Genomic DNA, 26,328 nt, shown 5'->3' with positions numbered 1-26,328 from the left:
TTCTCCGGTCCCAACAAGTTTGTTAGTTTTGTACTGCCGGCATTTCTCTTGTAATTGAAAATCACTTTGTGTCACAGCATGATTCTCCCTTGGACCCAACAGCAACCACCAAAGGCTGCTACATATGTGGATGGATGGACTGTAATGTTGACTGAGCATTCCAGAAAATGACTAAAGAGCAGTTGAGCTTAGTCTTCACTGACTGTAATGTGATTTTGTGTTTCAATTTGTCTTATTTTCTTGATCATCCTAATCAGATGCTAAAACCACCTCAACTGGTCCCTCTCAATGTGGAGGAGCAGTGGTTCAACTGTGAGGTCCTCCCGGAACACTGAGCTCCCCTTCCTATCAAGGTATGAAGCCCTGCCACCCTATCAAGAAACCCCATTTCAGCAACTTGTATTCGCACTCTTTCGGTCACTACCCATAGTCTGTGGTCATGGGTGAGAGTAGGGACAAAGATCGACTGGTAAATGGAGAGCTTTCCTTTTGGCTCAACTCCTTCTTCACCACCACCGTCCGATGCCTGGGTTGCTATAGCCGCTGCACCTACAACAGCGGTCGATCTCCCGATGCCTTTTAACCTTACTCATGAATAAGACCCCGAGATACTTGAACTCCTCCACAAAAATTTCTAAAAGTTTTACAGTTTACCATACTGAAGACTGAAGGCTATTTTTATAAGGCAATGTTGTCTATACAGTACTGGAAGACAATAATTTGAAAACGAGATTTAAACAAAATCTTGCTGACCAGTAAGTATTCCTGAAAGAAAATCCAAATTGAGAATTTATGGAATATTCCAGACCACCACCTGAGATAGCGCCTCTTCCACTTCCATCTGCTAAAGTGGGAGATTGACTTTCCTGTGGAGGAGTGGTGTCCTATTCCTCCAGATGCCAATGGACTCTACACCACAGTGCATTCGGGTGAGAGTGGACACACAGGGAGCCCCACATCCTCTTAACCCTTCGAAGAGAAGGTTTTTTAGAATGCTTTTTTTACCCCCAAATGTTTTATCAGTGTTCTAGAACTCCATTGTGTTCTATTACTAGTGATTGTTACATCAGCACTAGAATGTTCCATTAAGGACATTCTAATCACATATTTGTGATTTTGCACCTTAAAGGGCTGATGACTTTGCATTGGAGCTTACATTTTTCCATTCACTGCCTGTAGATCAACATAGAAAACAGAATTAGGGGATTGTGAAAACACACCTGCACACCAGCGATCCCAATGCCAACTGCACTGATGATCTTCAAGTCCTCAAGAATGATGTTCCCCAACTTGGTAAAGCAGCCACCCTAAAGTAATTTGGCACATCAACCATTCAAACATGCGCTGCTGTTTAAACAAATACGCTTCTTTCTCTCGTTAGATATTTAATAAAACCTTTAAATGACAAAAATATATCAGGGGAGATGATAAAATGTGGTTGACAGTCAATAGCAGAATCCCCGTAAGAGGAGTGGTACAGTGGAGTTGTTTTATGAAGACATTGACCTGTCCAATGCCAGAGTGTTCTGTGAGAGAAACTACAGGACACTTTTTAATTGATTGCTATAGGTTAAAAGAAGTGTGGGACAAGCTTAAAAAATTGGGCTAGACTTAATATGTGACAGAAATTTTAATAATATTTTAATAATAATAACAAACTATACTGCTTTTGTATTTGGACCACTGTAATTAAATTGTGGAAAACCACATGTAAAATGACAATGGAAAGTGTTTTTGTAAAAAGTGATACTGTTTTTACAAAAATTGTAACTGCCTTGAGAAAGAAAAGAACTCTGGACCTTAAAAGAAAATGCACTGATTTGGAATGGGCTCAAATCAATATGTAGCTTTGTGTGATTTGTACTGGGATGTATGTTATGTCATTTATTTTTGTATGTAGGTCCTTTTTTGATGTATTGTGAAATATTATATAATCAATAAACCAAAATCTGAGCCCAAGAAGGGGTTCCAAGAAAGCCGTCACTAAGGCCGCTGGGAAAAGAGAAAAGAAGCGTAGAAAGTCCAGGAAGGAGAGCTATGCTATCTACTTCAAGGTCTTGAAGCAAGTACATCCTGATACTAGCATTTCTTCAAAGGCCATAGGCATCATGAACTCGTTTGTCAACGATATTTTTGAGCGTATTGTGGGGGGTCTTCCCGTTTGGCTCACTACAACAAGCGCTCTACCATTACTTCAAGGGAGATTCAGACCGCCATGTGCCTGCTGCTGCCAGGAGAGCTGGCCAAGCACGCAGTGCCCGAGGGCACAAAGGCTGTCACGAAGTACACCAGCTCTAAGTAAACTAGTACCTCAGTACTGGACTCAAAGGCACTTTTAAGAGCCACCCACACTCTCGTGGGAGGCAAAAAATTTCAACGAAGTTTAGTATGGAGCGGGGATAGCTTTTAATAATAGTGATGTGGTTTTTAAATGAATAACTACACTAAGAAGAAAAAAGACACTTGATCTAAAAAGAACACAGAATTAAAATGGACTGTAATTTTCATGTGATGGATTTGTAACTGGTCTAAATTGTTTATTACAATGCTTGTAAAATGACAATTGATTAATAAATTTCTTGAAAAACGCAAAGTTACATCCATGATGCAAAGTAATGACTTTCCTCAGTTGAGATCTGGACGTGAGCATAGTTTTTTTTTGTTGATAATTGACTATTGCCCTAACCCAGATTAGTTTACGATCAGTGCATCCGACGGAGCTTTGTGAGAAACCGGCTGCTGCGTAACATTCGCAGATCAGCGACTAAGTGCAACCTTAGGAACACACTGCATGTGAGTCAATTAAAGCAAATATATAATATGAAAAGCATGTCAACCGTTACAATCTCAAAATAAATGCATAAGGACAGACTGCTATCGGGTGAGAATATGCAGAGCATTAAGCGTTGTAGCTGCAGTTTGTGCAAAGCATGGCCAAGGATTCAGCTGTCCTGACTTCGGTGGGGAGTTAATTCCACAAGTGCAGGATTTTTCAAATTTGAAAACCCCTTGTTGTTCGTTTTAACTGCCAATAAATACTAATTTTGATTTCAAATTAGCTAAAATATGCAATGTTCATGTTTGTAACCTCAGAGGTTGTAGTAACATGTATTCACTTAGAGATTCAACAAAACATGCAATTTGACCAGGGGTGCCAAAACATTTGCATACCACTGTACATGTGAAATATGAAAATATTTTTGCTGAGGACACCAGTTTTTAAAAAGTTTAAAAAGTTCTTGCTTTTAGTAACCAGTCAAAGTTAAAAACAAATGTTGATTGATTCCAGCCAAGGCAAATAAAACCTGATGAAAAAAAATGGTGTTTTAATGTCTTACAGCACAAAATGATGGAACTTGGATAAATACTTTCACTAACTTGAAATAATTGGCTGGAAAGACATTCAACAGTTCCGATGCATGCTCAAACTTGAGCTTTTGATTTAAGTTTATGGCTGATTTTTAGTTATGTTTTATGTCTTGTATTGTGCTATTGTCATTTTACATTTTATTGCTTCCATTTTTACCATTGTATATATATATCTCATAAAAAACACGTTTTCAACGTACAAAAATGCCAAGTTACTAAAAAGTATTGATATCAAAATGACGCCAAGTTACGATACTACAAACAATATAGGCTATCTTGCCTCACCGAAATGACATAAGATGTATCTCAAAGCAATGCTACCCAATATTTCCTCAGTTCTTTCAAGTCACTTGGCCCTGTGTATAAGCATGCACTACATGAACAGGCCAAATATATGTGTGGATGGCTCTCTCACAGTCAAGATTGATTGAATAGGTGTGTGTATGTCCAATTTGTATTGGTATGTAGGCCTATGTATTTCGCTGCCCAGGCTTTCTGTTGCGTGAATGATAGTATGTTTCTTGGTACAAGTGTGTTCGTGAATGTGAATGTAAGATGCTGCCAGGGAAATGTCCCCATGCGGATAAAGAAGTTCTCTATGTATGTATGTACAATATGTGTTTTACATGCAGTATTTATTGTATGTAGCAAATATACAATAACTTGCACATGTACTCAAATTCAGTTCAGAAGCAAGTATAAACATGTTTTCTGGAGAAATGTGCTTCCTGTCGTTGCTCAGCAGCAGTTCTGTACATTAATTAATTTATACATTAATTTCAATGTACAATGTTCAATGTGTTCCATGAGGCAATTCGAAATATTTGTCTCTTTGATCTGACAGAAAGTTTGCATGACATTGAGAAATGGTAAGATTAGAAAACACAGGGCCAAGTGACTTGAAAGAACTGAGGAAATATTGGGTAGCATTGCTTTGAGATACATCTTATGTCATTTCGGTGAGGCAAGATAGCCTATATTGTTTGTAGTATCGTAACTTGGCGTCATTTTGATATCAATACTTTTTAGTAACTTGGCATTTTTGTACGTTGAAAACGTGTTTTTTATGAGATATCAGTTCTTTTTGCAAAGCGTTTTATTATGAGAGTGAGAAATGCGACCCTGCAAGAAACGGTTGTGGATTATGGCTATCGTTGTGTGAATCTGTACAGTCTGATGAGCGTGTACCGTTCAGCAGTTTCGGTTTGCTATATTGGGATGGCAGGTATGCCATCCCGCCAAGTTACGCCTTGGCGGGGGCATGCCCCATACCTATACAGCACCGAGAGTTTGGCACTTTTCAGGGTTCCCCACAGAAATAACCACAACAGCCACAGACACTCAGCCCTTAAAAACATTAAATTCTGTACATTCTGACCCCATTTCAACAAACAGAACTCATAAACAACTTCACATGTCCACACAATAAAGCCCCAAACTAAGGGGATTTTGCGTTTTCTCCTTCTTCTTCTCTTTCTTCTTCTCATTCTTATTTTTCCTGCCGCCTTTCCCACTAACAACATGTCTCCCCATTGGACATTTCACTGACACCAGCCAAATCTTCACCTACACGACCCAATCAAAAACGCGCATACAAACGCAAAATACCGATACCTTTCTACTCTGAAACATTTGCAGGGTAAATAGCTAGTCTGCCCGTGGCCTAGTGGGCAAGGTTACAGTCTTGGGAACATGGGGTCTTAGGTTCAAACCCAGCTAGGAACACGTTTCCTTAACCTGCTTCAACCCTCACTAATAATTGTCTACTACTTATCAATTATTGCTTTTGCACCATATCTACCTGCCGTTCACCGTTCAGTTATTAACCAGCTACAATATTGCTAAGCCATATGGATTAAACGGGAGCTAATCTGTGTTTACTGGCCTGTGATCTTTAAAACCACCGGCAGGTTTGCTAATGATATTTCACGCATTGCATAGCTATGGCATGGTGCTGCACTAACGAAGTCACAGACTGGTAAACCTCCGGTTTAAGGCTTGAATCACGACTCGCCCTCAGGCAGACCATTTCCTCTTTTATACAAACGTTTTCTTACGGTTATATTTCCTTTACCAAAACTCACTCACGGCCACCCATATGCATTTCATGACGGCAAATGTATTCCTTTTATTAAAAAGTTACACCAGTTCACCGCTGTGCCATTTCTACGAACTATATTTCTTCACTTGGCTACCGTACAAAACCTTCTTATCAGCAAACGCCACGTTTCTACATTCATGTTACCTCGCCCTGTTCTCTATCTAGCCACATAGGCTACAAACAACTACGTATGTATGTTCTGCAACTCCGCAGTCTAAACAACTAGTCTGCCCGTGGCCTAGTGGGCAAGGTTACAGTCTTGGGAACATGGGGTCTTAGGTTCAAACCCAGCTAGGAACACGTTTCCTTAACCTGCTTCGACCCTCACTAATTATTGTCTACTACTTATCAATTATTGCTTTTGCACCATATCTACCCGCCGTTCACCGTTCAGTTATTAACCGGCTACAATATTGCTAAGCCATATGCATTATGACTTACCGTCTGTACGTTCAGTTATTAACCGGCTACAATATTGCTAAGCCATATGGATTCAACGGGAGCTCTTCTGTGCTTACTGGCCTGTGTTCTTTTTTAAAACCACCGGCAGGTTTGCTAATGATATTTCACTCACTGCATAGCTACGGCATGGTGCTGCACTAACGAAGTCACGGGCTGTTAAACCTCCGGTTGAAAGCTTGAATCCCGACTCGCCCTCAGGCAGATCATTTCCTCTTTTACACTAACATTTTCTTACGCTTACATTTGCTTTACCAAAACTCACTCACGGCCACCCATATGCATTTCATGACGCAAATGTATTCCTTTTATTAAAAAGTTACACCAGTTCACCACTGTGCCATTTCCACTAACTATATTTCTTCACTTGGCTACCGTACAAAACCTTCATATCAGCAAACGCCACGTTTCTACATTCATGTTACCTCGCCCTGTTCTCTATCTAGCCACATAGGCTACAAACAAGTACTACGTCTGTACGTTCTGCAACTCCGCATTAAAACATTACATCTAAAATCATGATTCACTCATAAGTATAACTACTAGCACTGAACATGAGAAAAACACATTTGTGCGATAGATTGCACACGTTATTTAACCCTCCACTTCAACAACGAACATTAAATACAGACTGTTATATGTACCGTTTGATAAGGAAACTAAGCTCGCTCATGGTCACTTCATTTACTTCGCACTATAGTCTGTGATCATGTCAACCTTCACCTACATGCCCATTCTGCTAAAAAAAAAAAACATGTTGTTTCAACTACGCAATTTCATCATTTCGCCTAATTTATCTCACACTTGTTATTTTCTCATATGCAAAGCCTGCTGGGACATATGCGTCTGCTCCTATTCTCCACTATCAACTTTTCCGGTTCTAGCTTAACAAAACAGCAAAGAGGATTCCTACCTGCAGATAAGCCTATCAAAATGCCTTATAAACCTTACAAACACTAAAAGTGCATCTTCACGAAATAACAGACAACGGAGCAGGACAGAAGGGTACACAAGTTGCGACCTAGGCAGCTCTAATTCTACGGGCTTGCTGATTCTTTTGTCAATCAAGGCTCGTTGGATGCCCGTCAAATCCGTGAGTAGCCTACATAGCTACACCCTGCCATATTTAACCTTTTCTGATGCGTTTACAATTACGCCACCGCACCATTTGTCACAGCCACTGTTTTACATATATAGCAAACCGAAACTGCTAAACGTACACGCTCTTCAGACTGTACAAATTCACACAATGATAGCCATAATTCACAACCGTTTCTTACAGGGTCACTTCGCATTTCTCACTCTCGTAATAAAACGCTTTGCAAAAAGAAATGATATCTCATAAAAAACACGTTTTCAACGTACAAAAATGCCAAGTTACTCAAAAGTATTGATATCAAAATGACGCCAAGTTACGGTACTACAAACAATATAGGCTATCTTGCCTCACCGAAATTTAATAACATGTATTCCAAAGCAATGCTACCCAATATTTCCTCAATTCTTTCAAGTCACTTGGCCCTGTGTTTTGTAATCTTACCATATTACAATGTCATGCAAACGTTGTGTCAGATCAAAGTGTCAAATATTTCGTATTGCCTCATTGAACACATGGAAATTCATGTAGAAAACTGCTGGTCAGTCACTACAGGAAGCATATTTCTCCAGAAAACATATGTTTATACTTGCTTCTGAACTGAATTTGACTAAATGTACAAGTGATTGTATATTTGCAACGTACAATAAATACATGTAAAATACATATTGTACATACATACATAGAGAACTTCTTTATCCCCATGGGGACATTTCTCTCGCAGCATGTTACATTCACATTTACGAACAGACATTTATACCAAGAAACATACAATCATTCACACAACAGAAAGGCTGGCCACCAAAATACATACATACCAATACAAATTGGACATATAGATGCCTTTTCAATCAATCATGACTGTGAGAAAGCCATCCACACATATGTTTGGCCTGTCCATGTACTGCACACTTATATACACACAGGGCCAAGTGACTTTAAAGAATTGAGGAAATACTGGGTAGCATTGCTTTGGAATACATGTTATTAAATTTCGGTGAGGCAAGATAGCCTATATTGTTTGTAGTACCGTAACTTGGCGTCATTTTGATATCAATACTTTTGAGTAACTTGGCATTTTTGTACGTTGAAAACGTGTTTTTTATGAGATAATATTTTTGTCCGGCAATTGTTCGTCTTTCCAATAGTGTTATGAGTCCCACGTCTTCCAACCGAACTATGGTTCATACACCCGAGCTAAGACGACCTGATTGAAACCTGTCAAAAGGCGCACAAGCTAAACCCGCACACTGAGTATCGCCATTTTTAATCATGGGCACAATTCAATTCAATTAAACTTCATTGTCATTGTTCATTGCACTGGTACAAGTACAACGAAAAGTGGGTTTGTGATCTCACAAGTACAGTGCAAATAAGAACGTAAAGAGGTAGTAGTGCCAAAAACAACATATTAACAGTAAACAACATAGGTGTAACTCTCTGAGTCGTGCAAAAGAGCAGGTGGTACAGCAGGCAAAATAAAGTGAAACACTATGGAACAAACGTACTCCAGTAATTGTCAGCAAGCATCGAAACCCGTGTATAGTCTAGCACTCGTCGAACGCCTTGCTACAAGTATGTGTTAAGTGATTTTATTTTAAAGTATAAAGTTGTTATAGCCCGTCATGTTTCGGGCTCATTTAAACCAGCGATATTGGGATGGCAGGTATGCCATCCCGCCAAGTTACGCCTTGGCGGGGGCATGCCCCCATACCTATACAGCACCGAGAGTTTGGCACTTTTCAGGGTTCCCCACAGAAATAACCACAACAGCCACAGACACTCAGCCCTTAAAAACATTAAATTCTGTACATTCTGACCCCATTTCAACAAACAGAACTCATAAACAACTTCACATGTCCACACAATAAAGCCCCAAACTAAGGGGATTTTGCGTTTTCTCCTTCTTCTTCTCTTTCTTCTTCTCATTCTTATTTTTCCTGCCGCCTTTCCCACTAACAACATGTCTCCCCATTGGACATTTCACTGACACCAGCCAAATCTTCACCTACACGACCCAATCAAAAACGCGCATACACACGCAAAATACCGATACCTTTCTACTCTGAAACATTTGCAGGGTAAATAGCTAGTCCGCCTGTGGCCTAGTGGGCAAGGTTACAGTCTTGAGAACACGGGGTCGTAGGTTCAAGCCCAGTTTGGAACACGTTTCTTTAACCTGCTTCAACCCTCACTAATAATTGTCTACTACTTATCAATTATTGCTTTTGCACCATATCTACCTGCCGTTCACCGTTCAGTTATTAACCAGCTACAATATTGCTAAGCCATATGGATTCAACGGGAGCTAATCTGTGTTTACTGGCCTGTGTTCTTTTTTAAAACCACCGGCAGGTTTGCTAATGATATTTCACTCACTGCATAGCTACGGCATGGTGCTGCACTAACGAAGTCACGGGCTGGTAAACCTCCGGTTGAAAGCTTGAATCCCGACTCGCCCTCAGGCAGATCATTTCCTCTTTTACACTAACATTTTCTTACGCTTACATTTGCTTTACCAAAACTCACTCACGGCCACCCATATGCATTTCATGACGCAAATGTATTCCTTTTATTAAAAAGTTACACCAGTTCACCACTGTGCCATTTCCACTAACTATATTTCTTCACTTGGCTACCGTACAAAACCTTCATATCAGCAAACGCCACGTTTCTACATTCATGTTACCTCGCCCTGTTCTCTATCTAGCCACATAGGCTACAAACAATTACTACGTCTGTACGTTCTGCAACTCCGCATTAAAACATTACATCTAAAATCATGATTCACTCATAAGTATAACTACTAGCACTGAACATGAGAAAAACACATTTGTGCGATAGATTGCACACGTTATTTAACCCTCCACTTCAACAACGAACATTAAATACAGACTGTTATATGTACCGTTTGATAAGGAAACTAAGCTCGCTCATGGTCACTTCATTTACTTCGCACTATAGTCTGTGATCATGTCAACCTTCACCTACATGCCCATTCTGCTAAAAAAAAAAACATGTTGTTTCAACTACGCAATTTCATCATTTCGCCTAATTTATCTCACACTTGTTATTTTCTCATATGCAAAGCCTGCTGGGACATATGCGTCTGCTCCTATTCTCCACTATCAACTTTTCCGGTTCTAGCTTAACAAAACAGCAAAGAGGATTCTTACCTGCAGATAAGCCTATCAAAATGCCTTATAAACCTTACAAACACTAAAAGTGCATCTTCACGAAATAACAGACAACGGAGCAGGACAGAAGGGTACACAAGTTGCGACCTAGGCAGCTCTAATTCTACGGGCTTGCTGATTCTTTTGTCAATCAAGGCTCGTTGGATGCCCGTCAAATCCGTGAGTAGCCTACATAGCTACACCCTGCCATATTTAACCTTTTCTGATGCGTTTACAATTACGCCACCGCACCATTTGTCACAGCCACTGTTTTACATATATAGCAAACCGAAACTGCTAAACGTACACGCTCTTCAGACTGTACAAATTCACACAATGATAGCCATAATTCACAACCGTTTCTTACAGGGTCACTTCGCATTTCTCACTCTCGTAATAAAACGCTTTGCAAAAAGAAATGATATCTCATAAAAAACACGTTTTCAACGTACAAAAATGCCAAGTTACTCAAAAGTATTGATATCAAAATGACGCCAAGTTACGGTACTACAAACAATATAGGCTATCTTGCCTCACCGAAATTTAATAACATGTATTCCAAAGCAATGCTACCCAGTATTTCCTCAATTCTTTAAAGTCACTTGGCCCTGTGTTTTGTAACCTTACCATATTACAATGTCATGCAAACGTTGTGTCAGATCAAAGTGTCAAATATTTCGTATTGCCTCATTGAACACATGGAAATTCATGTAGAAAACTGCTGGTCAGTCACTACAGGAAGCATATTTCTCCAGAAAACATATGTTTATACTTGCTTCTGAACTGAATTTGACTAAATGTACAAGTGATTGTATATTTGCAACATACAATAAATACATGTAAAATACATATTGTACATACATACATAGAGAACTTCTTTATCCCCATGGGGACATTTCTCTCGCAGCATGTTACATTCACATTTACGAACAGACATTTATACCAAGAAACATACAATCATTCACACAACAGAAAGGCTGGCCACCAAAATACATACATACCAATACAAATTGGACATATAGATGCCTATTCAATCAATCATGACTGTGAGAAAGCCATCCACACATATGTTTGGCCTGTCCATGTACTGCACACTTATATACACACAGGGCCAAGTGACTTTAAAGAATTGAGGAAATACTGGGTAGCATTGCTTTGGAATACATGTTATTAAATTTCGGTGAGGCAAGATAGCCTATATTGTTTGTAGTACCGTAACTTGGCGTCATTTTGATATCAATACTTTTGAGTAACTTGGCATTTTTGTACGTTGAAAACGTGTTTTTTATGAGATAATATTTTTGTCCGGCAATTGTTCGTCTTTCCAATAGTGTTATGAGTCCCACGTCTTCCAACCGAACTATGGTTCATACACCCGAGCTAAGACGACCTGATTGAAACCTGTCAAAAGGCGCACAAGCTAAACCCGCACACTGAGTATCGCCATTTTTAATCATGGGCACAATTCAATTCAATTAAACTTCATTGTCATTGTTCATTGCACTGGTACAAGTACAACGAAAAGTGGGTTTGTGATCTCACAAGTACAGTGCAAATAAGAACGTAAAGAGGTAGTAGTGCCAAAAACAACATATTAACAGTAAACAACATAGGTGTAACTCTCTGAGTCGTGCAAAAGAGCAGGTGGTACAGCAGGCAAAATAAAGTGAAACACTATGGAACAAACGTACTCCAGTAATTGTCAGCAAGCATCGAAACCCGTGTATAGTCTAGCACTCGTCGAACGCCTTGCTACAAGTATGTGTTAAGTGATTTTATTTTAAAGTATAAAGTTGTTATAGCCCGTCATGTTTCGGGCTCATTTAAACCAGCGATATTGGGATGGCAGGTATGCCATCCCGCCAAGTTACGCCTTGGCGGGGGCATGCCCCCATACCTATACAGCACCGAGAGTTTGGCACTTTTCAGGGTTCCCCACAGAAATAACCACAACAGCCACAGACACTCAGCCCTTAAAAACATTAAATTCTGTACATTCTGACCCCATTTCAACAAACAGAACTCATAAACAACTTCACATGTCCACACAATAAAGCCCCAAACTAAGGGGATTTTGCGTTTTCTCCTTCTTCTTCTCTTTCTTCTTCTCATTCTTATTTTTCCTGCCGCCTTTCCCACTAACAACATGTCTCCCCATTGGACATTTCACTGACACCAGCCAAATCTTCACCTACACGACCCAATCAAAAACGCGCATACAAACGCAAAATACCGATACCTTTCTACTCTGAAACATTTGCAGGGTAAATAGCTAGTCCGCCTGTGGCCTAGTGGGCAAGGTTACAGTCTTGAGAACACGGGGTCGTAGATTCAAGCCCAGCTTGGAACACGTTTCTTTAACCTGCTTCAACCCTCACTAATAATTGTCTACTACTTATCAATTATTGCTTTTGCACCATATCTACCTGCCGTTCACCGTTCAGTTATTAACCAGCTACAATATTGCTAAGCCATATGGATTAAACGGGAGCTAATCTGTGTTTACTGGCCTGTGATCTTTAAAACCACCGGCAGGTTTGCTAATGATATTTCACGCATTGCATAGCTATGGCATGGTGCTGCACTAACGAAGTCACAGACTGGTAAACCTCCGGTTTAAGGCTTGAATCACGACTCGCCCTCAGGCAGACCATTTCCTCTTTTATACAAACGTTTTCTTACGGTTATATTTCCTTTACCAAAACTCACTCACGGCCACCCATATGCATTTCATGACGGCAAATGTATTCCTTTTATTAAAAAGTTACACCAGTTCACCGCTGTGCCATTTCTACGAACTATATTTCTTCACTTGGCTACCGTACAAAACCTTCTTATCAGCAAACGCCACGTTTCTACATTCATGTTACCTCGCCCTGTTCTCTATCTAGCCACATAGGCTACAAACAACTACGTATGTATGTTCTGCAACTCCGCAGTCTAAACAGCTAGCCTGCCCGTGGCCTAGTGGGCAAGGTTACAGTCTTGGGAACATGGGGTCTTAGGTTCAAACCCAGCTAGGAACACGTTTCCTTAACCTGCTTCGACTCTCACTAATTATTGTCTACTACTTATCAATTATTGCTTTTGCACCATATCTACCCGCCGTTCACCGTTCAGTTATTAACCGGCTACAATATTGCTAAGCCATATGCATTATGACTTACCGTCTGTACGTTCAGTTATTAACCGGCTACAATATTGCTAAGCCATATGGATTCAACGGGAGCTAATCTGTGCTTACTGGCCTGTGTTCTTTTTTAAAACCACCGGCAGGTTTGCTAATGATATTTCACTCACTGCATAGCTACGGCATGGTGCTGCACTAACGAAGTCACGGGCTGTTAAACCTCCGGTTGAAAGCTTGAATCCCGACTCGCCCTCAGGCAGATCATTTCCTCTTTTACACTAACATTTTCTTACGCTTACATTTGCTTTACCAAAACTCACTCACGGCCACCCATATGCATTTCATGACGCAAATGTATTCCTTTTATTAAAAAGTTACACCAGTTCACCACTGTGCCATTTCCACTAACTATATTTCTTCACTTGGCTACCGTACAAAACCTTCATATCAGCAAACGCCACGTTTCTACATTCATGTTACCTCGCCCTGTTCTCTATCTAGCCACATAGGCTACAAACAATTACTACTTATGTACATTCTGCAACTCCGCAATTTGAACAGCTAATCCATCCGTGGCCTAGTGGGTAAGGTTACAGGCTTGGGAACACTGGGTCGTATGTTCAAGCCCAGCTTGGAACACGTTTCTTTAACCTGCTTCGATCCTCACTAATAATTGTCTACTACTTCTTAATTATTGCTTTTGCACCATTTCTACCCGCCGTTGACCGTTCAGTTATTAACCGGCTACAATATTGCTAAGATATATGCATTATGACTTACCGTCTGTACGTTCAGTTATTAACCGGCTACAATATTGCTAAGCCATATGGATTCAACGGAAGCTCTTCTGTGCTTACTGGCTTGTGTTCTTCTTTAAAACCACCGGCAGGTTCGCTAATGATATTTCACGCATTGCATAGCTATGGCATTAGCTAACGAAGTCACAGACTGGTAAACCTCACTCACTCACGGCCACCCATGTGCATTTCATGACGCAAATGTATTCCTTTTATTTAAAAGTTACACCAGTTCACCACTGTGCCATTTCTACTAACTATATTTCTTCACTTGGCTACCGTACAAAACCTTAATATCAGCAAACGCCACGTTTCTACATTCCTGTTACCTCGCCCTGTTCTCTATCTACCCACATACGCTACAAACAATTAGTACTTATGTACATTCCGCAACTCCGCAGGTTGAACAGCTAATCCGTCTGTGGCCTAGTGGGTAAGCTTACAGGCTTGGGAACACTGGGTCGCATGTTCAAGCCCAGCTTGGAACACGTTTCTTTAACCTGCTTCGATCCTCACTAATAATTGTCTACTACTTCTTAATTATTGCTTTTGCACCATTTCTACCCGCCGTTGACCGTTCAGTTATTAACCGGCTACAATATTGCTAAGATATATGCATTATGACTTACCGTCTGTACGTTCAGTTATTAACCGGCTACAATATTGCTAAGCCATATGGATTCAACGGAAGCTCTTCTGTGCTTACTGGCTTGTGTTCTTCTTTAAAACCACCGGCAGGTTCGCTAATGATATTTCACGCATTGCATAGCTATGGCATTAGCTAACGAAGTCACAGACTGGTAAACCTCACTCACTCACGGCCACCCATGTGCATTTCATGACGCAAATGTATTCCTTTTATTTAAAAGTTACACCAGTTCACCACTGTGCCATTTCTACTAACTATATTTCTTCACTTGGCTACCGTACAAAACCTTAATATCAGCAAACGCCACGTTTCTACATTCCTGTTACCTCGCCCTGTTCTCTATCTACCCACATACGCTACAAACAATTAGTACTTATGTACATTCCGCAACTCCGCAGGTTGAACAGCTAATCCGTCTGTGGCCTAGTGGGTAAGCTTACAGGCTTGGGAACACTGGGTCGCATGTTCAAGCCCAGCTTGGAACCAGTTTCTTTAACTTGCTTCGACCCTCACTAATAATTGTCTACTACTTCTTAATTATTGCTTTTGCACCATATCTACCCGCCGTTCACCGTTCAGTTATTAACCGGCTACAATATTGCTAAGATATATGCATTATGACTTACCGTCTGTACGTTCAGTTATTGACCGGCTAAAATATTGCTAAGCCATATGGATTCAACGGAAGCTCTTCTGTGCTTACTGGCTTGTGTTCTTCTTTAAAACTACCGGCAGGTTCGCTAATGATATTTCACGCATTGCATAGCTATGGCATTAGCTAACAAAGTCACAGACTGGTAAACCTCACTCACTCACGGCCACCCATATGCATTTCATGACGCAAATGTATTCCTTTTATTTAAAAGTTACACCGGTTCACCACTGTGCCATTTCTACTAACTATATTTCTTCACTTGGCTACCGTACAAAACCTTAATATCAGCAAACGCCACGTTTCTACATTCATGTTACCTCGCCCTGTTCTCTATCTAGCCACACAGGCTACACACAATTACTACGTATGTACGTTCTGCAACTCCGCATTAAAACATTACATTTAAAATCATGATTCACTCATAAGTATAACTACTAGCACTGAACATGAGAAAAACACATTCGTGCAATAGATTACATTACAGGTAAATAATGTGTGCAATGTTATTTGACCCTCCACTTCAACAACCAATGTTCAATACCGACTGTTATATATACCATTTGATAAGGAATATAAGCTCGCTCATGGTCACTCCATTTACTTCGCACTATACTCGGTGATCATGTCAACCTTCACCTACATGCCCATTCTGCTAAAAACATATTGTTTCAACTACGGAATTTCGTAATTTCATTTTAATTTCTCTCGCACTGTTGTTATTCTCTCATATGCAAAGCCTGCTGGGACATATGCGTCTGCTCCTATTCTCCACTATCATGTTTTCCGGTTCTAGTTTAGCAAAACGGCGAAGAGGATTCCTACCTGCAGATTAGCCTATAAAAATGCCTTATTGGGATGGCAGGTATGCCATCCCGCCAAGTTACGCCTTGGCGGGGGCATGCCCCCATACCTATACAGCACCGAGAGTTTGGCACTTTTCAGGGTTCCCCACAGAAATAACCACAACAGCCACAGACACTCAGCCCTTAAAAACATTAAATTCTGTACATTCTGACCCCATTTCAACAGACAGAATTCATAAACAACTTCACATGTCCACACAATAAAGCCCCAAACTAAGGGGATTTTGCGTTTTCTCCTTCTTCTTCTTCTTCTTCTTCTTCTTCTTCTTCTTCTTCTCATTCTTATTTTTCCTGCCGCCTATCCCACTAACAACATGTCTCCCCATTGGACATTTCACTAACACCAGCCAAATCTGCCCTACACGACCCAATCAAAAACGCGCATACACACGAAAAATACCGATACATTTTTATTCTGAAACATTTCCCGTTCAAACAGCTAGTCCGCTTGTGGCCTAGTGGGTAAGGTTACAGTCTTGGGAACATGGGGTCCTAGGTTCAAGCCCAGCTTAGAACACGTTTCTTTAACCTGCTTCAACCCTCACTAATAATTGTCTACTAGCCTACTTATCAATTATTGCTTTTGCACCATATTTACCCGCCGTTCACCGTTCAGTTATTAACCGGCTACAATATTGCTAAGCCACATGGATTCAACGGGAGCTCTTCTGTGCTTACTGGCCTGTGTTCTTTAAAACCACCGGCAGGTTTGCTAATGATATTTCACGCATTGCATAGCTATGGCATTAGCTAACGAAGTCACGGCAAATGTATCCCTCTCATTAAAAAGTTACACCAGTTCACCACTGTGCCATTTCTATTAACTATATTTCTTCACTTGGCTACCGTACAAAACTTTCATATCAGCAAACGCCACGTTTCTATTTCTACATTCATGTTACCTCGCTCTGTTCTCTATCTAGCCACATACGCTACAAACAATTACTACTTATGTACATTCTGCAACTCCGCAATTTGAACAGCTAATCCATCCGTGGCCTAGTGGGTAAGGTTACAGGCTTGGGAACACTGGGTCGTATGTTCAAGCCCAGCTTGGAACACGTTTCTTTAACCTGCTTCGATCCTCACTAATAATTGTCTACTACTTCTTAATTATTGCTTTTGCACCATTTCTACCCGCCGTTGACCGTTCAGTTATTAACCGGCTACAATATTGCTAAGATATATGCATTATGACTTACCGTCTGTACGTTCAGTTATTAACCGGCTACAATATTGCTAAGCCATATGGATTCAACGGAAGCTCTTCTGTGCTTACTGGCTTGTGTTCTTCTTTAAAACCACCGGCAGGTTCGCTAATGATATTTCACGCATTGCATAGCTATGGCATTAGCTAACGAAGTCACAGACTGGTAAACCTCACTCACTCACGGCCACCCATGTGCATTTCATGACGCAAATGTATTCCTTTTATTTAAAAGTTACACCAGTTCACCACTGTGCCATTTCTACTAACTATATTTCTTCACTTGGCTACCGTACAAAACCTTAATATCAGCAAACGCCACGTTTCTACATTCCTGTTACCTCGCCCTGTTCTCTATCTACCCACATACGCTACAAACAATTAGTACTTATGTACATTCCGCAACTCCGCAGGTTGAACAGCTAATCCGTCTGTGGCCTAGTGGGTAAGCTTACAGGCTTGGGAACACTGGGTCGCATGTTCAAGCCCAGCTTGGAACCAGTTTCTTTAACTTGCTTCGACCCTCACTAATAATTGTCTACTACTTCTTAATTATTGCTTTTGCACCATATCTACCCGCCGTTCACCGTTCAGTTATTAACCGGCTACAATATTGCTAAGATATATGCATTATGACTTACCGTCTGTACGTTCAGTTATTGACCGGCTAAAATATTGCTAAGCCATATGGATTCAACGGAAGCTCTTCTGTGCTTACTGGCTTGTGTTCTTCTTTAAAACTACCGGCAGGTTCGCTAATGATATTTCACGCATTGCATAGCTATGGCATTAGCTAACAAAGTCACAGACTGGTAAACCTCACTCACTCACGGCCACCCATATGCATTTCATGACGCAAATGTATTCCTTTTATTTAAAAGTTACACCGGTTCACCACTGTGCCATTTCTACTAACTATATTTCTTCACTTGGCTACCGTACAAAACCTTAATATCAGCAAACGCCACGTTTCTACATTCATGTTACCTCGCCCTGTTCTCTATCTAGCCACACAGGCTACACACAATTACTACGTATGTACGTTCTGCAACTCCGCATTAAAACATTACATTTAAAATCATGATTCACTCATAAGTATAACTACTAGCACTGAACATGAGAAAAACACATTCGTGCAATAGATTACATTACAGGTAAATAATGTGTGCAATGTTATTTGACCCTCCACTTCAACAACCAATGTTCAATACCGACTGTTATATATACCATTTGATAAGGAATATAAGCTCGCTCATGGTCACTCCATTTACTTCGCACTATACTCGGTGATCATGTCAACCTTCACCTACATGCCCATTCTGCTAAAAACATATTGTTTCAACTACGGAATTTCGTAATTTCATTTTAATTTCTCTCGCACTGTTGTTATTCTCTCATATGCAAAGCCTGCTGGGACATATGCGTCTGCTCCTATTCTCCACTATCATGTTTTCCGGTTCTAGTTTAGCAAAACGGCGAAGAGGATTCCTACCTGCAGATTAGCCTATCAAAATGCCTTATAAACCTTACAAACACTAAAAGTGCATCTCCACGAAATAACAGACAATGGAGCAGGACAGAAGGATAAACCTTACAAACACTAATAGTGCATCTCCACGAAATAACAGACAACGGAGCAGGACAGAAGGCTACACAAGTTGCGACCTAGGGAGTTATAATTCTACGGGCGTGTTGATTATTTTGTCAGTCAAGGCTCGTTGGATGGACGTCAAATCCGTGAGTACATACCATATTCCATCTGCGTTTCTGATGCGTTTACGCTTACGCCACTGCATCCTATCTCACAGCCACTGTTTTACATATATAGCAAACCGAAACTGCTGAACGGTACACGCTCATCAGACTGTACAGATTCACACAACGATAGCCATAATCCACAACCGTTTCTTGCAGGGTCGCATTTCTCACTCTCATAATAAAACGCTTTGCAAAAAGAACTGATATCTCATAAAAAACACGTTTTCAACGTACAAAAATGCCAAGTTACTAAAAAGTATTGATATCAAAATGACGCCAAGTTACGATACTACAAACAATATAGGCTATCTTGCCTCACCGAAATGACATAAGATGTATCTCAAAGCAATGCTACCCAATATTTCCTCAGTTCTTTCAAGTCACTTGGCCCTGTGTTTTCTAATCTTACCATTTCTCAATGTCATGCAAACTTTCTGTCAGATCAAAGAGACAAATATTTCGAATTGCCTCATGGAACACATTGAACATTGTACATTGAAATTAATGTATAAATTAATTAATGTACAGAACTGCTGCTGAGCAACGACAGGAAGCACATTTCTCCAGAAAACATGTTTATACTTGCTTCTGAACTGAATTTGAGTACATGTGCAAGTTATTGTATATTTGCTACGTACAATAAATACTGCATGTAAAACACATATTGTACATACATACATAGAGAACTTCTTTATCCGCATGGGGACATTTCCCTGGCAGCATCTTACATTCACATTCACGAACACACTTGTACCAAGAAACATACTATCATTCACGCAACAGAAAGCCTGGGCAGCGAAATACATAGGCCTACATACCAATACAAATTGGACATACACACACCTATTCAATCAATCTTGACTGTGAGAGAGCCATCCACACATATATTTGGCCTGTTCATGTAGTGCATGCTTATACACAGGGCCAAGTGACTTGAAAGAACTGAGGAAATATTGGGTAGCATTGCTTTGAGATACATCTTATGTCATTTCGGTGAGGCAAGATAGCCTATATTGTTTGTAGTATCGTAACTTGGCGTCATTTTGATATCAATACTTTTTAGTAACTTGGCATTTTTGTACGTTGAAAACGTGTTTTTTATGAGATATCAGTTCTTTTTGCAAAGCGTAAACCTTACAAACACTAAAAGTGCATCTCCACGAAATAACAGACAATGGAGCAGGACAGAAGGATAAACCTTACAAACACTAATAGTGCATCTCCACGAAATAACAGACAACGGAGCAGGACAGAAGGCTACACAAGTTGCGACCTAGGGAGTTATAATTCTACGGGCGTGTTGATTATTTTGTCAGTCAAGGCTCGTTGGATGGACGTCAAATCCGTGAGTACATACCATATTCCATCTGCGTTTCTGATGCGTTTACGCTTACGCCACTGCATCCTATCTCACAGCCACTGTTTTACATATCTCATAAAAAACACGTTTTCAACGTACAAAAATGCCAAGTTACTCAAAAGTATTGATATCAAAATGACGCCAAGTTACGGTACTACAAACAATATAGGCTATCTTGCCTCACCGAAATTTAATAACATGTATTCCAAAGCAATGCTACCCAGTATTTCCTCAATTCTTTAAAGTCACTTGGCCCTGTGTGTATATAAGTGTGCAGTACATGGACAGGCCAAACATATGTGTGGATGGCTTTCTCACAGTCATGATTGATTGAAAAGGCATCTATATGTCCAATTTGTATTGGTATGTATGTATTTTGGTGGCCAGCCTTTCTGTTGTGTGAATGATTGTATGTTTCTTGGTATAAATGTCTGTTCGTAAATGTGAATGTAACATGCTGCGAGAGAAATGTCCCCATGGGGATAAAGAAGTTCTCTATGTATGTATGTACAATATGTATTTTACATGTATTTATTGTATGTTGCAAATATACAATCACTTGTACATTTAGTCAAATTCAGTTCAGAAGCAAGTATAAACATATGTTTTCTGGAGAAATATGCTTCCTGTAGTGACTGACCAGCAGTTTTCTACATGAATTTCCATGTGTTCAATGAGGCAATACGAAATATTTGACACTTTGATCTGACACAACGTTTGCATGACATTGTAATATGGTAAGGTTACAAAACACAGGGCCAAGTGACTTTAAAGAATTGAGGAAATACTGGGTAGCATTGCTTTGGAATACATGTTATTAAATTTCGGTGAGGCAAGATAGCCTATATTGTTTGTAGTACCGTAACTTGGCGTCATTTTGATATCAATACTTTTGAGTAACTTGGCATTTTTGTACGTTGAAAACGTGTTTTTTATGAGATATCATTTCTTTTTGCAAAGCGTTTTATTACGAGAGTGAGAAATGCGAAGTGACCCTGTAAGAAACGGTTGTGAATTATGGCTATCATTGTGTGAATTTGTACAGTCTGAAGAGCGTGTACGTTTAGCAGTTTCGGTTTGCTATATATGTAAAACAGTGGCTGTGACAAATGGTGCGGTGGCGTAATTGTAAACGCATCAGAAAAGGTTAAATATGGCAGGGTGTAGCTATGTAGGCTACTCACGGATTTGACGGGCATCCAACGAGCCTTGATTGACAAAAGAATCAGCAAGCCCGTAGAATTAGAGCTGCCTAGGTCGCAACTTGTGTACCCTTCTGTCCTGCTCCGTTGTCTGTTATTTCGTGAAGATGCACTTTTAGTGTTTGTAAGGTTTATAAGGCATTTTGATAGGCTTATCTGCAGGTAGGAATCCTCTTTGCTGTTTTGTTAAGCTAGAACCGGAAAAGTTGATAGTGGAGAATAGGAGCAGACGCATATGTCCCAGCAGGCTTTGCATATGAGAAAATAACAAGTGTGAGATAAATTAGGCGAAATGATGAAATTGCGTAGTTGAAACAACATGTTTTTTTTTTTTAGCAGAATGGGCATGTAGGTGAAGGTTGACATGATCACAGACTATAGTGCGAAGTAAATGAAGTGACCATGAGCGAGCTTAGTTTCCTTATCAAACGGTACATATAACAGTCTGTATTTAATGTTCGTTGTTGAAGTGGAGGGTTAAATAACGTGTGCAATCTATCGCACAAATGTGTTTTTCTCATGTTCAGTGCTAGTAGTTATACTTATGAGTGAATCATGATTTTAGATGTAATGTTTTAATGCGGAGTTGCAGAACGTACAGACGTAGTACTTGTTTGTAGCCTATGTGGCTAGATAGAGAACAGGGCGAGGTAACATGAATGTAGAAACGTGGCGTTTGCTGATATGAAGGTTTTGTACGGTAGCCAAGTGAAGAAATATAGTTAGTGGAAATGGCACAGTGGTGAACTGGTGTAACTTTTTAATAAAAGGAATACATTTGCGTCATGAAATGCATATGGGTGGCCGTGAGTGAGTTTTGGTAAAGCAAATGTAAGCGTAAGAAAATGTTAGTGTAAAAGAGGAAATGATCTGCCTGAGGGCGAGTCGGGATTCAAGCTTTCAACCGGAGGTTTAACAGCCCGTGACTTCGTTAGTGCAGCACCATGCCGTAGCTATGCAGTGAGTGAAATATCATTAGCAAACCTGCCGGTGGTTTTAAAAAAGAACACAGGCCAGTAAGCACAGAAGAGCTCCCGTTGAATCCATATGGCTTAGCAATATTGTAGCCGGTTAATAACTGAACGTACAGACGGTAAGTCATAATGCATATGGCTTAGCAATATTGTAGCCGGTTAATAACTGAACGGTGAACGGTGGGTAGATATGGTGCAAAAGCAATAATTGATAAGTAGTAGACAATAATTAGTGAGAGTCGAAGCAGGTTAAGGAAACGTGTTACTAGCTAGGTTTGAACCTAAGACCCCATGACCCCAAGACTGTAACCTTTTCCACTAGGCCACAGGCAGACTAGCTGTTTATACTGCGGAGTTGCAGAAAATACATATGTAGTAATTGTTTGTAGCCTATGCTGGCTAGATGGAGAACAGGGCGAGGTAACATGAATGTAGAAACGTGGCGTTTGCTGATAAGAAGGTTTTGTACGGTAGCCAAGTGAAGAAATATAGTTAGTAGAAATGGCACAGCGGTGAACTGGTGTAACTTTTTAATAAAAGGAATACATTTGCCGTCATGAAATGCATAAGGGTGGCCGTGAGTGAGTTTTGGTAAAGGAAATATAACCGTAAGAAAACGTTTGTATAAAAGAGGAAATGGTCTGCTGAGGGCGAGTCGTGATTCAAGCCTTAAACCGGAGGTTTACCAGTCTGTGACTTCGTTAGTGCAGCACCATGCCATAGCTATGCAATGCGTGAAATATCATTAGCAAACCTGCCGGTGGTTTTAAAGATCACAGGCCAGTAAACACAGATTAGCTCCCGTTTAATCCATATGGCTTAGCAATATTGTAGCTGGTTAATAACTGAACGGTGAACGGCAGGTAGATATGGTGCAAAAGCAATAATTGATAAGTAGTAGACAATTATTAGTGAGGGTTGAAGCAGGTTAAAGAAACGTGTTCCAAGCTGGGCTTGAATCTACGACCCCGTGTTCTCAAGACTGTAACCTTGCCCACTAGGCCACAGGCGGACTAGCTATTTACCCTGCAAATGTTTCAGAGTAGAAAGGTATCGGTATTTTGCGTTTGTATGCGCGTTTTTGATTGGGTCGTGTAGGTGAAGATTTGGCTGGTGTCAGTGAAATGTCCAATGGGGAGACATGTTGTTAGTGGGAAAGGCGGCAGGAAAAATAAGAATGAGAAGAAGAAAGAGAAGAAGAAGGAGAAAACGCAAAATCCCCTTAGTTTGGGGCTTTATTGTGTGGACATGTGAAGTTGTTTATGAGTTCTGTTTGTTGAAATGGGGTCAGAATGTACAGAATTTAATGTTTTTAAGGGCTGAGTGTCTGTGGCTGTTGTGGTTATTTCTGTGGGGAACCCTGAAAAGTGCCAAACTCTCGGTGCTGTATAGGTATGGGGGCATGCCCCCGCCAAGGCGTAACTTGGCGGGATGGCATACCTGCCATCCCAATAATACTGCCAAACAACCTTTCCCTGGTAAAAATTGTTAGAAGCACAATGGATGACAGAAACCCCACTATCCACCATGCTCCAGATATCAGAGCCTGTGGAAACTCAACAGCCCATAAAAAATAAAAATAAAATGTCTGGGGGCCCATCTGTGCCATCCACATCACACGCATTTTAAAGCTGCGTATTTTGGCATTTGTTTTTAATCTCCTAAATGTTATTTTTCTGACATGTATCTAATTTGATTTCATATTACAAACAGTATTAAAAACTTTTAATGTGATTTTTGTTTTATATTTTTATCACAATTTATATCATTTTATAATTATTTGTTCTTATATGTATTTGCTTTATTATAAGTGCTTTTAACCAAAGATCAATAAATAAATAAGCTGGAAAAACAAACAATGTGATATTGGTGTAACGTGTACATAGAGAACCAGATTGCCCCAAATAAGAACCGTATTCTGTCCTTGTTCCCCCACACCACTTTGGCCAAGAAAGCTCAGCAATATAATATCATGTAATATCATATTTCTCCCACAGTCCAAAGATATACAGGCTACGTTAATTGATGAGTCTAAATTGCTCCTATATTTGAATGTGTGAGTGAATGGTGTGTGTGCCCTGTGATAGAATATTATAGAAAAATATAAAATATAAAAAATATAAAATATTTTTTTTAAAAACATATAAAAAGAATGATAAGATAACATTAATAACAATAATTATAAATACATATAAAATAAATACAATAAATGATAAAAGTTGACAAGGACAATTATTAAAACAAAATATTAAAAACAATTACACCTTATTGTAACTAAGGTTGAGATCATAGACTTAAAATGACCAAGAACAAAAAGTTTCAGTTCCTTTTTTGCAATCAAATTTTTTTTATTGATTTTGATATAATCATCACCATCAGCAATACATCATCAAAAAGCTCATATCATAAAAAGGGAAAAGAAAAGAAATTAAAGAAAAGAAAGGCACAACAATAATAATAAGCAAAACAATAATAATAACAAAACAAAACCCTCCCCGCCAGGGTTTCCCTCTCTCCCATCGTCCCCCACCCACCCACCCACCCACCCAAAATCCAGGCCACCCATCCCGACATGAGGGTATTACAGTAGTGTTTTGAGTTTCTCAGAAATGGAACTCCACAGTTCAGCTACTGATTCTTTGGCCCCATGCATACGGGCTGTCAACAGCTCCAGATATGCTACATCAAGAAGAAAGAGTATGGGTAGCCACCAGTTTTTGCTGCTGTCAGCCCAGCTAGAAAGGCTCGTTTTTGGGACAGTGTCAGGTACAAGCTGGATAAATCATTTAACAAAAATATAAAAGGCGAATAGGGTACTGTATTCTCAAAAAGCATAGAGAGCTTGGCTGCAGTCATTCGCCAGAATCCAGCCACCGTAGGGCACTCCCAAAACACATGTGTAAATAAGTCCCTGTCGCCTTAATAGGACACAAAGTGCAAGTTGAGTGGTCACTTTCATTATACAAAGCTTTCTGGGAGTGAGGTACACTCTATGAGTAAAATTATAGTGTATTTGTTGATGATCAGGGTTTCTGGAGGCTATTACAATGTTAGACCAGACTTTGTGCCAATCAAATGTTGGGTCCAGATCTGGGCAGTCAGCTCTCCATAGAGTGTTTAATTCCAGGGGCCTGTGAGCATGCTGAGAGATAAACAGATAAAGTCTAGAAACTAGGCCACTTGTGCCTCTGGTGCAATGTACAATTTTATGAAGTGGATGTGATGGAAGAGGACTTTGCCATGGCAAATGTTTCATGACTCATGAAGTGAGGTAAAATAGTAATTTGTGAAGGAGGGCTTTATAAATAAACAGACACAAATAGTGATCTCTCGTCACAAAGAAAAAGGGCCACCCAACTTTAAAAAATAAAGTATAATAATAATAATAATAATAATAATAACAAATAAATAAATTTTAAAAAAACAGGACACAGTGATAAGTACAGTAACTATCCCCAGTAATAAATCTAAGCAAAGAATGATAAACGACATCTAGGGGTCGCAGAGTGGTACAAGCAGCATACCAATAAAT

At 39.9% G+C, this 26,328-nt stretch overlaps 1 protein-coding gene and 1 pseudogene across 1 annotated transcript in view; one reads left to right on the top strand and one right to left on the bottom strand.

Moving 5' to 3' along the window:
- Positions 1 to 26,328, bottom strand: part of LOC118215092 — an 800,072-nt gene that overhangs the window by 337,556 nt on the left and 436,188 nt on the right. The gene's annotated exons all lie outside the window — the stretch shown is intronic.
- Positions 1,944 to 3,314, top strand: LOC118215167 (annotated as a pseudogene).

The sequence above is a fragment of the Anguilla anguilla genome, chromosome 16 (genome assembly GCF_013347855.1).
Source record: "Anguilla anguilla isolate fAngAng1 chromosome 16, fAngAng1.pri, whole genome shotgun sequence".
Taxonomy (NCBI): domain Eukaryota; kingdom Metazoa; phylum Chordata; class Actinopteri; order Anguilliformes; family Anguillidae; genus Anguilla; species Anguilla anguilla.
This window is presented reverse-complemented; position numbering and strand designations above follow the sequence as displayed.